An 8,382-nucleotide genomic window follows, 5' to 3' on the forward strand; every position below is an offset into this window, starting at 1 on the left:
AGATATGGAAAAGGGGAGAAGTTCGGTTTTTATTGCATATATCGACGTTTCAGCCGGAATAGAGAGGTTTTACGTGTACATCTTCCATCGGTAATATAAACGGAAAATCAGGAACATTTTAGTCAATTCTAATGAAAACACATTGATTTTCATCATTTGTATTGGAAACAACATTGTCATATGTCTTTTCTTGAATCTAAAAATTCCAAACCTCGCTTTATGATTCGAAGTTAAAATCCACAAATTTGGCATAATAGTGACTTTTTTCACGTTTTTCAGTAGTTTGATATTACGTAAATATATTCATTTTTACCAATATTTCGATACTATTTCATGTAGTATCACGATATGTGATTTGGCCTTCAAATCTCAGAATTTCGCATAATATTGCATTCCGGCTGAAACGTCGATATATGCAATAAAAACCGAACTTCTCCCCTTTTCCATATCTTACTCAGTATTTCAACGAGAAACAAATAGATGATTGAAAATGGAGTATTTAAGGTTATTATCTAATCAATTATGTGTTTGTCTCGTTTTTATCGTATATATAATGATTAATAACAATAAACTGGAAATTCACAAAAACGTTGAAAAACAGCAAAATATTGCCTAATTCGATGATATTTTGTTTATATCACATTAAAGAAAAGGGGGATGATAAACGTCAAAATATTACTAAATTCGATGATTTTAATACGAAACTAAATGCAAGAAAACTTGCCTAAAATGCAATATTATGCGAAATTCTGAGATTTGAAGGCCAAATCACATATCGTGATACTACATGAAATAGTATCGAAATATTGGTAAAAATGAATATATTTACGTAATATCAAACTACATGAAAAACGTGAAAAAGTCATTATAATGCCAAATTTGTGGATTTTAACTTCGAATCATAAAGCGAGGTTTGGAATTTTTAGATTCAAGAAAAGACATATGACAATGTTGTTTCCAATACAAATGATAAAAATCAATGTGTTTTCATTAGAATTTCCTAAAATGTTCCTGATTTTCCAATAATAATACCGATGGAAGATATACACGTAAAACCGTTCAATTCCAGCTTAAACGGCGATATATGCAATAAAAACCGTACGTCTCCCCTTTTCAATATCTTACTCAGTATTTTAACGAGAAACAAATAGTTGATTGAAAATGAGGTATTTAAGGTTAAATTCTAATCAATTACGTGTTTGCATCATTTTTATCGTATATATAATGAATTTATACCAATAAACTGAAAATTCACAAAAACGTTGAAAACGGCAAAATATTGCCTAATTTGATGATATTTTGTTTATATCACATTAAGTAAAAGGGGGATGATAAACGTAAAAATATTACTAAATTCGGTGATTTTTAGTACGAAACAATATGCAAGAAAACTTGCTTAAAATGCAATATTAGGCGAAATTCTGAGATTTGAAAGCCAAGTCACATATCGTGATACTACATGAAATAGTATCGAAATAATGGTAAAAATGAATATATTTATGTAATATCAAACTACATTAAAAACGTGAAAAAAGACACTATTATACCAAATTTGAGGAATTTAACTTCGTATCATAAAGCTAGGTTTCATATTATTTAGATCCAAGAAAAGACATATGACAATGTTGTTTCCAATACAAATGATAAAAATCAATGTGTTTTCATTAGAATTAACTAAAATGTTCCTGATTTTCCGTTTATATTACCGATGGAAGATGTACACGTAAAACCGCTCTATTCCGGCTGAAACGTCGATATATGCAATAAAAACCGAACTTCTCCCCTTTTCCATATCTGACTCAGTATTTCAACGAGAAACAAATAGATGATTGAAAATGAAGTACTTAAGGTTATTATCTAATCAATTATGTGTTTGTCTCATTTTTATCGTATATTCAGTGAATTAATAACAATATACTGGAAATTCACAAAAACATTGAAAAACAGCAAAATATTGCCTAATTCGATGATATTTTGTTTATATCACGTAAAGTAAAAAGGGGATGATAAACGTCAAAATATTAATAAAATCGATGATTTTTAGTACGAAACAAAATGCAAGAAAACTTGCTTAAAATGCAATATTATGCGATATTCTGAGAATTGATGGCCAAATCACATATCGTGATACTACATGAAATAGTATCGAAATATTGGTAAAATGAATATATTTATGTAATATCAAACTACATGAAAAACGTGAAAAAAGTTACTATTATACCAAATTTGAGGATTTTAACTTCGAATCATAAAGCGAGGTTTCGTATTATTTAGATCCAAGAAAAGACATATGACAATGTTGTTTCCAATACAAATGATAAAAATCAATGTGTTTTCATTAGAATTGACTAAAATGTTCCTGATTTTCCGTTTATATTACCGATGGAAGATGTACACGTAAAACCGCTCTATTCCGGCTGAAACGTCGATATATGCAATAAAATCGAACTTCTCCCCTTTTCCATATCTTACTCAGTATTTCAACGAGAAACAAATAGATTATTGAAAACGAATTATTTAAGGCTATTATCTATTCAATTGTGTGTTTGTCTCATTTTTATCGTATATTTCATGAATTAATAACAATAAACTGAAAAATCACAAAAACGTTAAAAAATGGAAAAATATTGCCTAATTCGGTGATATTATGTTTGTAACACATAAAGGAAAAGGGGATGATAAACGTTAAAATATTGCTAAATTCGATGATGTTTAGTAGGAAACAAAATGCAAGAAAACTTGCCTAAAATGCAATATTATTCGAAAATCTGAGATATTAAGGCCAAATCATATATCGTGATACTACATGAAATAGTATCGAAATATTGGTAAAAATGAATATACTTACGTAATATCAAACTACATAAAAAAAGGTGAAAAAAGTCACTATTACGCCAAATTTGTTGATTTTAACTTCGAATCATAAAGCGAGGTTTCGTATTATTTAGATCCAAGAAAAGACATATGACAATGTTGTTTCCAATACAAATGATAAAAATCAATTAGTTTTCATTAGAATTTACTAAAATGTTCCTGATTTTCCGTTTATATTACCGATGGAAGATGTACACGTAAAACCGCTCTATTCCGGCTGAAACGTCGATATATGCAATAAAAACCGAACTTCTCCAATTTTCCATATCTTACTCAGTATTTCAACGAGAAACAAATAGATGATTGAAAATGAAGTACTTAAGGTTATTATCTAATCAATTATGTGTTTGTCTCATTTTTATTGTACATTTCATGAATAATAACAATAAACTAAAAATTCACAAAAACGTTGAAAAAACGCAAAATATTGCTTAATTCGATGATATTTTGTTTATATCACATTAAAGAAAAGGGGGATGATAAACGTCAAAATATTACTAAATTCGATGATTTTTAGTACGAAACAAAATGCAAGAAAACTTGCTTAAAATGCAATATTATGCGAAATTCTGAGATTTGAAGGCCAAATCACATATCGTGATACTACATGAAATAGTATCGAAATATTGGTAAAAATGAATATATTTATGTAATATCAAACTACATTAAAAACGTGAAAAAAAACTAAAATGTTCCTGATTTTCCGTTTATATTACCGATGGAAGATGTACACGTAAAACCGCACAATTCCGGCTGAAACGTCGATATATGCAATAAAAACCGAACTTCTCCCATTTTCCATATCCTACTCAGTATTTCAACGAGAAACAAATAGATGATTGAAAATGAAGTATTTAAGGTTATTATCTAATCAATTATGTGTTTGTCTCATTTTTATCGTATATATAATGAATTAGTAACAATAAACTGGAAATTCACAAAAAACGTTGAAAAACAGCAAAATATTGCCTAATTCGATGATATTTTGTTTATATCACATAAAGGAAAATGCAGTCTCCGTGGTGTAGTGGTAAGACACTCGCCTGGCGTTCCGCGAGCGCTATGTCATGGGTTCGTATCCTGGCCGGGGAGGATTTACTGGGCGCAATTCCTTAACTGTAGCCTCTGTTTAACGCAACAGTAAAATGTGTACTTGGATGAAAAAACGATTCTTCGCTGCAGGGGATCGTATTCCAGGGACCATAGGATTAAGGACTTGCCCGAAACGCTACGCGTACTAGTGGCTGTACAAGAATGTAACAAATCTTGTATATATCTCAAAAAAAAGGGGGATGATAAACGTCAAAATATTGCTAAATTCGATGATTTTTAGTACGAAACAAAATGCAAGAAAACTTGCTTAAAATGCAATATTATGCGAAATTCTGAGATTTAAAGGCCAAATCAAATATCGTTATACTACATGAAATAGTATCAAAATATTGGTAAAAATGAATATATTTATGTAATATCAAACTACATCAAAAACGTGAAAAAAGACACTATTATTCCATATTTGAGGAAATTAACTTCGAATCAAAAAGCGAGGTTTCGTATTATTTAGATCCAAGAATAGACATATGACAATGTTGTTTCCAATACAAATGATAAAAATCAATGTGTTTTCATTAGAATGAACTAAAATGTTCCTGATTTTCCGTTAATATTACCGATGGAAGATGTACACGTAAAACCGCTCTATTCCGGCTGAAACGTCGATATATGCAATAAAAACCGAACTTCTCCCCTTTTCAATATCTTACTCAGTATTTCAACCAGAAACAAATAGATGATTGAAAATGAAGTACTTAAGGTTATTATCTAATCAATTATGTGTTTGTCTAATTTTTATCGAATATTTCATGAATAATAACAATAAACTAGAAATTCACAAAAACGTTGAAAAAACGCAAAATATTGCTTAATTCGATGATATTTTGTTTATATCACATTAAAGAAAAGGGGGATGATAAACGTCAAAATATTACTAAATTCGAGGATTTTTAGTACGAAACAAAATGCAAGAAAACTTGCTTAAAATGCAATATTATGCGAAATTCTGAGATTTGAAGGCCAAATCACATATCGTGATACTACATTAAATAGTATCGAAATATTGGTAAAAATGAATATACTTACGTAATATCAAACTACATAAAAAACGTGAAAAAAGTCACTATTACGCCAAATTTGTGGATTTTAACTTCGAATCATAAAGCGAGGTTTCGTATTATTTAGATCCAAGAAAAGACATATGACAATATTGTTTCCAATACAAATGATAAAAATCAATTAGTTTTCATTAGAATTGACTAAAATGTTCCTGATTTTCCGTTTATATTACCGATGGAAGATGAACACGTAAAACCGCTCTATTCCGGCTGAAACGTCGATATATGCAATATAAACCGAACTTCTCCCCTTTTCCATATCTTACTCAGTATTTCAACGAGAAACAAATAGATGATTGAAAATGAAGTACTTATGGTTATTATCTAATCAATTATGTGTTTGTCTCATTTTTATCGTATAGTTCATGAATAATAACAATAAACTAGAAATTCACAAAAACGTTGAAAAAACGCAAAATATTGCCTAATTCGATGATATTTTGTTTATATCACATTAAAGAAAAGGGGCATGATAAACGTCAAAATATTACTAAATTCGATGATTTTTAGTGCGAAACAAAATGCAAGAAAACTTGCTTAAAATGCAATATTATGCGAAATTCTGAGATTTGAAGGCCAAATCACATATCGTGATACTACATAAAATAGTATCGAAATATTGTTAAAAATTAACATATTTATGTAATATCAAACTACATGAAAAACGTGAAAAAAGTCACTATTATGCCAAATTTGTGGATTTTAACTACGAGTCATAAAGCGAGGTTTGGAATTTTTAGATCCAAGAAAAGACATATGACAATGTTGTTTCCAATACAAATGATAAAAATCAATGTGTTTTCATTAAAATTAACTAAAATGTTCCTGAATTTCCGTTTATATTACAGATGGAAGATGTACACGTAAAACCGCTCTATTCCGGCTGAAACGTCGATATATGCAATAAAAACCGAACTTCTCCCCTTTTTAATATCTTACTCAGTATTTCAACGAGAAACCAATAGATGATTGAAAATGAAGTATTTAAGGTTATTATCTAATCAATTATGTGTTTGTCTCATTTTTATCGTATATATAATGAATTAGTAACAATAAACTGGAAATTCACAAAAACGTTGAAAAACAGCAAAATATTGCCTAATTCGATGATATTTTGTTTATATCACATTAAAGAAAAGGGGGATGATAAACGTCAAAATATTACTAAATTCGATGATTTTTAGTACGAAACAAAATGCAAGAAAACTTGCTTAAAATGCAATATTATATGAAATACTGAGATTTGAAGGCCAAATCACATATCGTGATACTACATGAAATAGTATCGAAATATTGGTAAAAAATGAATATATTTACGTAATATCAAACTACATGAAAAACGTGTAAAAAGTCACTATTATGCCAAATTTGTGGATTTTAACTTCGAATCATAAAGCGAGGTTTGGAATTTTTAGATTCAAGAAAAGACATATGACAATGTTGTTTCCAATACAAATGATAAAAATCAATGTGTTTTCATTAGAATTTCCTAAAATGTTCCTGATTTTCCAATTATAAGAAAAGATAAAGAAACATTAAAGAAAAGGGGGATGATAAACGTCAAAATATTACTAAATTCGGTGATTTTTAGTACGAAACAATATGCAAGAAAACTTGCTTAAAATGCAATATTAGGCGAAATTCTGAGATTTGAAAGCCAAGTCACATATCGTGATACTACATGAAATAGTATCGAAATAATGGTAGCTGCCATAACTAGTACGCTTTAACCCACTACACCATCAGACCCTACAAAAGAAGTAGAGACTTCGAGATATATATACACCTCAAAAATCTCCACTTCCCGAGGGCACTAGACAAGTGTGAGGTTAGTCTGTGTTTTTCATCAAGCCACTGTCAATGTGAGAGAAATCGTGTCCATGCTATAAGCCTATACTTGCATAAACCACAAGTGAAGATTAACAATCTTTGGACAACACCCACCAGTGGGCCTCGAACCCAGAAAGCACAACTACCTTCCAGTAGCTGCCATAACTAGTACGCTTTAACCCACTACACCATCAGACACTACAAAAGAAGTAGAGACTTCGAGATATATATACACCTCAAATATCTCCACTTCCCGAGGGCACTAGACAAGTGTGAGGTTAGTCTGCGTTTTTCATCGAGCCACTGTCAATGTGAGAGAACTCGTGTCCATGATATAAGCCTATACTTGCATAAACCACAAGTGAAGATTAACAATCTTTGGACAACACCCATCAGTGGGCCTCGAACCCAGAAAGCACAACTACCTTCCAGTAGCTGCCTTAACTAGTACGCTTTAACCCACTACACCATCCAGACCCTACAAAAGAAGTAGAGACTTCGAGATATATATACACCTCAAATATCTCCACTTCCCGAGGGCACTAGACAAGTGTGAGGTTAGTCTGCGTTTTTCATCAAGCCACTGTCAATGTGAGAGAACAAGTGTCCATGCTATAAGCCTATACTTGCATAAACCACAAGTGAAGATTAACAATCTTTGGACAACACCCACCAGTGGGCCTCGAACCCAGAAAGCACAACTACCTTCCAGTAGCTGCCATAACTAGTACGCTTTAACCCACTACACCATCAGACCCTACAAAAGAAGTAGAGACTTCGAGATATATATACACCTCAAATATCTCCACTTCCCGAGGGCACTAGACAAGTGTGAGGTTAGTCTGCGTTTTTCATCAAGCCACTGTCATTGTGAGAGAACTCGTGTCCATGCTATAAGCCTATACTTGCATAAACCACAAGTGAAGATTAACCATCTTTGGACAACACCCACCAGTGGGCCTTGAACCAAGAAAGCACAACTACCTTCCAGTAGCTGCCATAACTAGTACGCTTTAACCCACTACACCATCAGACCCTACAAAAGAAGTAGAGACTTCGAGATATATATACACCTCAAAAATCTCCACTTCCCGAGGGCACTAGACAAGTGTGAGGTTAGTCTGCGTTTTTCATCAAGCCACTGTCAATGTGAGAGAACTCGTGTCCATGCTATAAGCCTATACTTGCATAAACCACAAGTGAAGATTGACAATCTTTGGACAACACCCACCAGTGGGCCTCGAACCCAGAAAGCACAACTACCTTCCAGTAGCACCCATAACTAGTACGCTTTAACCCACTACACCATCAGACCCTACAAAAGAAGTAGAGACTTCGAGATATATATACAACTCAAATATCTCCACTTCCCGAGGGCACTAGACAAGTGTGAGGTTAGTCTGCGTTTTTCATCAAGCCACTGTCAATGTGAGAGAACTCGTGTCCATGCTATAAGCCTATACTTGCATAAACCACAAGTGAAGATTGACAATCTTTGGACAACACC

This window comes from Procambarus clarkii, unplaced genomic scaffold, assembly GCF_040958095.1.
Source record: "Procambarus clarkii isolate CNS0578487 unplaced genomic scaffold, FALCON_Pclarkii_2.0 HiC_scaffold_105, whole genome shotgun sequence".
NCBI lineage: Eukaryota > Metazoa > Arthropoda > Malacostraca > Decapoda > Cambaridae > Procambarus > Procambarus clarkii.